This window comes from Taudactylus pleione, unplaced genomic scaffold (assembly GCF_031769625.1).
Source record: "Taudactylus pleione unplaced genomic scaffold, aTauple2 ptg000609l, whole genome shotgun sequence".
Classification (NCBI taxonomy): Eukaryota; Metazoa; Chordata; class Amphibia; order Anura; family Myobatrachidae; genus Taudactylus; species Taudactylus pleione.
This window is the reverse complement of record NW_028285011.1, coordinates 12,538,058-12,545,925: the sequence shown is the minus strand read 5'-3', so window position 1 is coordinate 12,545,925 and position 7,868 is coordinate 12,538,058. Positions and strand designations below refer to the sequence as shown.

Here is a 7,868-nt window from a genome sequence, read left to right as displayed (position 1 = left end):
TCAGCACCAGCCCAGATGGACACAGCAGACAGCACAACACCAGCCCAGGACACAGCAGACAGCACAGCACAACACCAGCACCTCTCCCAGCCTTACACTACCCACCCTCGCTGTTCAGTCTTCACAACCGGAGTGAAATGGCGTCCGCCGCGTGGTCCCTATATACTACATAGATCATAGAGAGCCGCGAGATTTCGTCTCCATGGTTTTGCCTCGGATTGAGATCCGGGGCCGGCGGAGTAACCGAATGCACGTTCGGTTCTCGCCCCGGATCTCAAAATTCGGGTGGGTTCGAATATTTGAGATCTGAACCCGCTCATCTCTAAATTACAGTATAATTTTTATCTGCATTTAAAATGTTTGAATAATTATTTTTACCTTTCAGTAACTATGAACAAAGTACCTGCTACATTCATCTTATTTTGATCATCACATTCATTATGTTTAATCTCTATTTCATGTTTGAAAGTTAAGAATAATAACCCTATAAGAAGTAAGCGGTTTGGAATAGAACTAGTTAACTAGCCTGGAGACAGCTCTTGGCAGCCAGTAGAACATAGTTCAAGTACTGGAAATGCTGGGAAGTAAATCTGTACAAACATGCTGTGGGATGTCGAAATCTGCAGCCTCTGCTCCTCCCCTGCAGGAAGAGAAATATTTCCAGCAATGATACCAGCAGTCCAGCTATGAGACAGTATATACTGGCGAGAGGGGACACACTACTGCGCTGCCTCCTATATTCACAGGGTACATGTCACTCACCAAATATAGGTACTGTTACATCCATTCTTATTTATTTTTCTTGTGGCAGAAATGGGTGGGTGTATAGTGTATTGTGTAACTCTCTCTCACACTCTCTATCGATAGGACTGTTAGAAGTTAGAACAGTATTACAGACAGAGTCAAGGAATCTCCTTCCCATCTTCATTAATGTTAAAAGTTTTTTTAAATGGTGCCCATTTATCAAGGTGTTGTTTTTGTCTCATAAAATCATATAGAAACTGCACTTCCTGCATAATTTGTCAGTGTCAGTTTCTCAGGAAGACTCTTTTGAAAATGTGAAAGACTCCTCCAATGACTGTGATATAATCCGCAGGTTATCACCATCTCTGTCTTTGCAAGCTATATTTAGTGCATAGTAAGGAGACTTTAAATAAAAAGGAAAAATTTAATTTTGATATGGACTGATAATAATCGTGCCATTGCCGCAATTATTAATATACATAGGCCTCTTAGTGAGACCCTGCAACCCAACATTGCACGTTACTGTTTTCGATATATGTATATAGCTTATATGGTTAATATTAACTGTTGTAGTTATTAATATTAGGTGTTCTTGTAATTAAAAGCAAAGAAACAGACTAATAAGTTTGGGATACAAAGTATGTGGTTTATTTTCTTCTGTTACTGTAATTAAATGTGAGAATACACTTTGTAATACAGGTTGAGTCTTCCATATCCCAAATAATTGGGTACAAGGGTATTTTGGATATTGGAATATTCCGTATTTTGGAATATTTGCATACCATATTGAAATGTTTTAGGGCCCAAATCTAAACACAGAATGCATTTATGATTCATATACACACAGACTGCAGGTAATTTTATACAATATTTTCAATAATTTTGTGGCTCAAACAAAGTTTGTGTACATACATGAAATGTATTTATGTTTCATATACACCTTAAACACACAGCTTATAGGCCATTGTATTCTTTATTTTTAATAATTTTGTGCCTTAAACAAAGTTTGTGTACATTGAACCATCAAAAATCAAAGGTCATGCTAAAAATATTCCGTATTTCGGTATATACCATATTTTATGGACTTATTTTATGGATAGGATTTGAAAGAGTCTTTGATAAAATGTGAGAACATCACCTGTGCACTTTCAGAAATAGGAGCAAATCAAAAAAAGGTGCAAAACTATGTTGCACAGCAGGTGGGGCAGATTTAAAATGTGCATATATTTAGGGGACTAATTATCAAACCGATTTTTCATAAAATGATGCAGAAACAACAGTTTCTGCATAATTTTAAGTATCCCTACTATGTACAGCCATGGCCAAAAGTTTTGAGAATGACATGCGTATTGGTTTCAGTGTTTTTAGACCTTTTTGTCAGATGTTAGTATGGTATACTGAAGTAAAATTTCATAAGTATCAAAGGGCTCTATTTATTAACATTATTTTTACTAAAATAAAGTGAAAAAGGGTGTTTTCACACCCTTTTCACATTATTTTAGTATCACCTATAGTTATTACAGGGCAATTGGAGTAGAATTCGTAAAATTCTACTTCAACCCCTAAGTATCACTTATTTTTAGTAAGCAGATCGCATTTCCCATAATTGTAATGGGAAATGTGATCCGACCAAAGTTACTAAAAATAAATCGTAAAAATATACCGGGGAAAGCCCTGTGATAATAATGCCACCTTGAGGTGGCATTATCCAGGGTCTCCCCCGGTTACCGGACTCCTACTCTGCTCTAAAAGGCAGAGCAGAGCCCGGAGCTGGTCCCAGTGATCAGCTGTGTGGTCTAAACAGACCGCAAGCTGATACACTGCAAAAAAAATAAAAATTCACTTACCTGACTCCAGGGACCGGTGGTCGGGGCTCCGGTGATGACTCCCCTCCGGTCAGCTGGTCTCCCATGGTGCACTGCGGCCCGGTCATCAGGTGATCGGGTCCCAGTGCAGTATGGGATATCAGCTGACCGGAGGCATGGAAGACATCACCGGAGCACCGTTGACTGCAGGTAAGTGCTATTAAGGGAGGGGGTGGGGCTTAGTGTCAGGGGCGGGGCTTAGCGCTGGGGGGGTAGCAGCGGTGGCCGGTTGGCGTATGTGCGGGGCACTAGTCACGGTATTTTTTTGCGAAAATATCGTGACTAGAGTACGGAGGGGATTAGCAGGGACAGAGCTTTCTCGCAAGCTCTGTCCCTGCAAGGGATTTGTAGTAAATCCCTGTGATATTGCCTGAATTCGCAATGCGAATTCAGTCGATAATATCACACTACAATCTGCATTACAAATGCAAATAGGAAATAGAGCCCAAAGGCTTTTATTGACAATTACATTAAGTTAATGCAAAAGAGATAATATTTGCAGCGTTGACCCTTCTTTTTCAAGACCTCTGCAATTCGCCCTGGCATACTGTCAATCAATTTCTGGGCCACATACTGACTGATGGCCCCCATTTTTGCTTAATCAATGCTTGGAGTTTGTCAGAATTTGTGGGTTTTTGTTTGTCCACCCGCCTCTTGAGGATTGACCACATGTTCTCAATGGGATTAAGGTCTGGGGCGTTTTCTGGCCATGGATTCAAAATTTCGATGTTTTGTTCCCTGAGCCACTTAGTTATCACTTTTGCCTTATAGCAAGGTGCTCCATCATGCTGGAAAAGGCATTGTTTGTCACCAAACTGTTCTTGGATGGTTGGAAGAAGTTGCTCTTGGAGGACATTTTGGTTCTTTATTCATCGCTGTGTTCTTAGGCAAAATTGTGAGTGATCCCACTCCCTTGGCTGAGAAGCAACCCCACAGATGAATGGTCTCAGGATGCTTTCCTGTAGACAGACAGATTCCCCCCCTGGCTGCATGGAGGAGACAGGATCAATATGACAACCCCGCCCCTCCATGTATCCCGCGAATCGCAGCCTTATGCTACAAGGGAGTGGGGCCTAATGATGCAAGGTGCCCATCCCATCAGCAACCTGCTGCATCAAAAGTGTAATTATGGATGTATGCTGTGTGCTTGTGTGTGTGTGTGTGTTAAATTTAATGCACATTTCAAGTACAAATTGTACTTTTTTTCTTTGATGTTTCATACCGTTGGAGTTATATTGGGAAATATTCATCCCTATTTCCTATTGGTTAACTACTGGGGATCAAAGAAACCTTTATATGCTTTGCACCAAACTGTTGGAAGTAAGCATTCATGTGAGAATCCACAACATATAGTGTCCTTCACGAGTTCGGTGTGTTGATTGGAACTTCTTGAAAGTACAACCTATTGGGACCTTTTGAAGTATAATTTCTTGGAGAGGACTTTTATGCACTTATTTTCTTTTCAACATCACAACTGGAACATTTAAATGTGTTAAATAATATTACACCATTGTGATATTTTTTTGTTATTTTCTGTTTGTATATATGAATGGTCCTATGTTTTGAAGAGAAACCACTACCATCATTATTTGAAGTTGAAAAAATCTGGAGCGCAAGTGAGATTGTTTACTCTTTTTTAATTTGTATACATTTAAGGATTAGCATTTACTTCCGAGCATGCAATGGGGCCACTTCTGCAGCCAACTTGCATACAAAGCTGAGTCACCTTAGTGAGTTATGGAGTAGCAGAGGCAGAGTAGGGAAATAAGAAGAGTACACTTGGTTTATAAGATTTTAGGCATGGTACTACAATAAATATTATGTATTGTTTCTTGGTGCTATGTATAACTTTACATACTGTATAATAACTGCACACCAGTGAGCAGTCACCACTGTGCAGTGGTACATACTGTATATGTAGTTAGGGGACCAGCTTTTAATGAAAAAAACTTAAAACCATAAAAGTCATAAATCCAGTTGCTGGACAGGATCCCTCTATAAAAATGTATTACCTTCCACACTCTTCACTGGCACTTAATAGCGCTTTTATACCTAAATTCCGGGTCTGAGACAGAGGTTGGAACAGGGTTCCAAACCGGATCAGACCCGGAATTTAACCGGTGCCGACCCAGGATATTCCCGAGTCGGCGCCGTTCACTCCAGAGCTGGGTCTTCCGCCGTGGAAGTGGACGCTTAGAGATGACATAATCATATGGTGCGCTCCTGGTCATTGTGACCTGGATCGCGCCGTTTAGACTGCAGGGTTTCACGGGTCATTCCCATGTTATACCCTGCAAGTTACCTGGGTTGGATTGCCAGGTCACTCGACCCAGGAATCCAACCCTGTCCCCTTTTACACCAAGGAGCTACCCGGGATAACCCTGCAATAACCCAGGTTTTAGCTCTGGTGTAAAAGGGGTATTAGTAAGTCTCCCTTCCACCCCCTCTATTTTACTCTTACATAGAAAGCAGGTGCATTTCTGCCATTATTGGAACAGCACATCTGCTTCCTGTTTATTTGTTACTGCTAATTACTGTATCAGGCCCTAGGTGGGATCCAAAGAAAGTCATAGTGCTCTCAATCTGGCTGGAGGTCCAATACCACTGTAACTACTGATAATGAAAAGTAAAGCAGATCTGCTGCTTCTGTAACTCAGAAACACATGAAGCAAGTATGAGGTAGTCTGGCTATGACCATTAATGGATGACCATATGACCATCAATGGTTAACCACCGATGGCTAATGGTTTTGTCATCGATTGCGGAGATCCAATGGTTCTCCTCCATCAAGACAATATTTTTTTCTCATGTGCCAGGACATGAAGCCTAGCTCCACTCCCTGACATAAACCGCAAAGCCTTGCCCCACTCCCAGATTGGCCAGATGGTTGTCAATCAATGGTTTCATACCATCAATGGTTGCCAGCCAATTGTTTCATACTATCGTGGCCAATCATTGATGGTACCATCGATGGTTAACCCATGGATGGCCATACCTAGTCTGGCGGGGCAGATCTTGACTTTCCATGTGACAGAGGCCCTGATTCAGAGCCGGACACTCTGACAGAGCACTCGCTCTGAATCAGGGCCGTCCTTCTTCATTTTTAGAGCGGCCTCCTGGCCGCTCGTATAGCTGCAAGCGGCCAGGAATATGGTTGCGATGGTCAAGACCATTGCGACCATCGGGCTTGCGACGAGACCCTTGTGGTAGGGTCTCGTTGCCGCAAGCCCCGGAGTGCTTTCGGCTCTATCAGAGCCGAGAGCACTCCCACTGACATCACTTGTGATGTCAGTGGGGCCGGCCCCAGACGGTAGGTGAGTGACAGCACGCCCCCTTTGGTGGGCGTGCCTGCCAAGACGGAGGCGTTCCCATGAGAACGCCTGCCATTTGGGGGCGGCCCCACTGACATCACGAGTGATGTCAGTGGAGAGATTCCGGCTCTGTTAGAGCCAAAATCTCTCTGGGGCTTGCGGCCATGAGACCCTACCACAAGGGTCTCGTTGCAAGCCCGATGGTTGCGATGGTCTTGACCATCGCGACCATCATCATGGCCGCTCGCAATAGCTGTGGGTGGTCACCCACAGCTATGCCATCGGCCAAGAGGCCGATCCAAAAACTAAAAAAAGGCCCAGCCCTGATTCAGAGCGAGCACTCTGTCAGAGCGAGCGGCTCTGAATAAGGCCCTCAATGTCGTCCCGTCGGCTGTGCTGCACGTCAGATGGGATGATGTTGCTGACGATGGCATGCAGGTAAGTGGAGGATGGAAAGCTATACAGCAACCAATCAGCTGCTGACTGTTACTTTATAGACTGTGTAAGATACATGATAGCCAGAAGCTAATTCATTGCTATGGGCAACTTCTCTACTTTATTTTTCTCTTATAACCCTTTCATAGGCAAATGCAGGGGGGGTTTCTGGTTGCTCAGAAACCCCCCTACCTAGCCCACACCATGATGACCACAATAGAATAGCATATAATACTAAAGGTGCTGTTTTTAAGATCTCCTCATTGTCACAAATGAAATAATTACCACAACCTATTGAACTTTTAAAATGTGTGAGCCAGTAATGAATACACTTGTGCACCAACTAGGAGTTCTGGAAAACATACAGTTAAGGGTGCACTCAGGGGCGCCGAGAGGGGGGGGTGCTTACAAATTACCCGGGCCCGGGCATGCTGAAGGGGCCCGGCGGGGGCCGGGTCCGGCACCGCTTCCCCCCCTCTTGCATCTCAACATACCAGCACACGCTGCTGTGTGCTGGGCTGCACTGAGAGACTGCTCGCGACTTCTAGCTGATCGCGCCCCCCCCCCACTGGTTATGCGCCGGACTGAGGGGGCTCACTACTCCCCCCCCCCTCGCCAGCGCGCCGCGGCAAAACTTTTTTTTTACCTAAGGGGATGTGGCCACACCTCCTGCAATTAGGCCACGCCCCCTTTTTACCGGGGCCTGGCGCGGCTCTTGACGGGCCTGGGTGCACTGATATAGACCATCTATAGGGTCAATTATTAACACTGTATAATAATACACTATTTAGTGCATAAAGAGACCACTCATATATCACTACATATATGTCCAGGGCAGTGGTAGGTTTTTCTGCTGCTCCCCCAGACTCCTGGACTTGCTCAAATGATCTGGAATGATGTTCACATCTGAAATAAAAGCATTCAGCTCAGGCAGGATGGCTCTACTGCCGCATATAATGGCTTACTGTGATTGCTGGTCTTGTATATGTCAGAATTATTACATACACTATTCTTTGTATAATGTATATTATAGGTTGTTGCTAATTATGCCCTCTTCATGGACTGGCCACACTTGCTCTAAAATCAGGCATTTGGAAACCCCCCTCTAGAAATCCTGCGTTTGCCCCTGCCTTTCACACCAAAATCCCAGGTCCGACCCAGAGCCTGAGCATCTGTGCTGGATTCTTTTCTATTGAATGTACTTGTGCATTGCTTTGATTGCAGCTGTGCTGACACGAGTGGAAAATAGAGATGTGTGCCAACCCCTGAGTTTTGATTTTGGATTAGGATTAACTTTTGTGTTTTGGTTTTGGTCCCAGTTTTGCAAAACCACCCTCACGTGTTTTGGTGTGGGATCTGTATTTTCTTCAAAAATTGATAAAGCCTTTTTTGTTCCTACAGTATTATTAACCTCAACAACATTAACTTCCAGTCATTTCCAGTCAATTTTGAACACCTCACAGCTCACAATATTGTTCACCAACTTAGGCCAAAAGCTGGCTGGCTAACCTAA

General features: G+C 43.8%; 1 protein-coding gene across 1 annotated transcript in view; it reads left to right on the top strand.

Annotated features, from left to right (window-relative positions):
• Positions 1 to 677: 677 nt before the first annotated feature.
• Positions 678 to 7,868, top strand: part of LOC148480645 (interleukin-1 receptor type 1-like) — a 79,398-nt gene continuing 72,207 nt past the window's right edge. The window contains exon 1 of the mRNA XM_088454169.1: positions 678 to 771. The gene's annotated coding sequence lies outside the window, so the exon portion shown is untranslated. The remainder of the gene's footprint in view (positions 772 to 7,868) is intronic.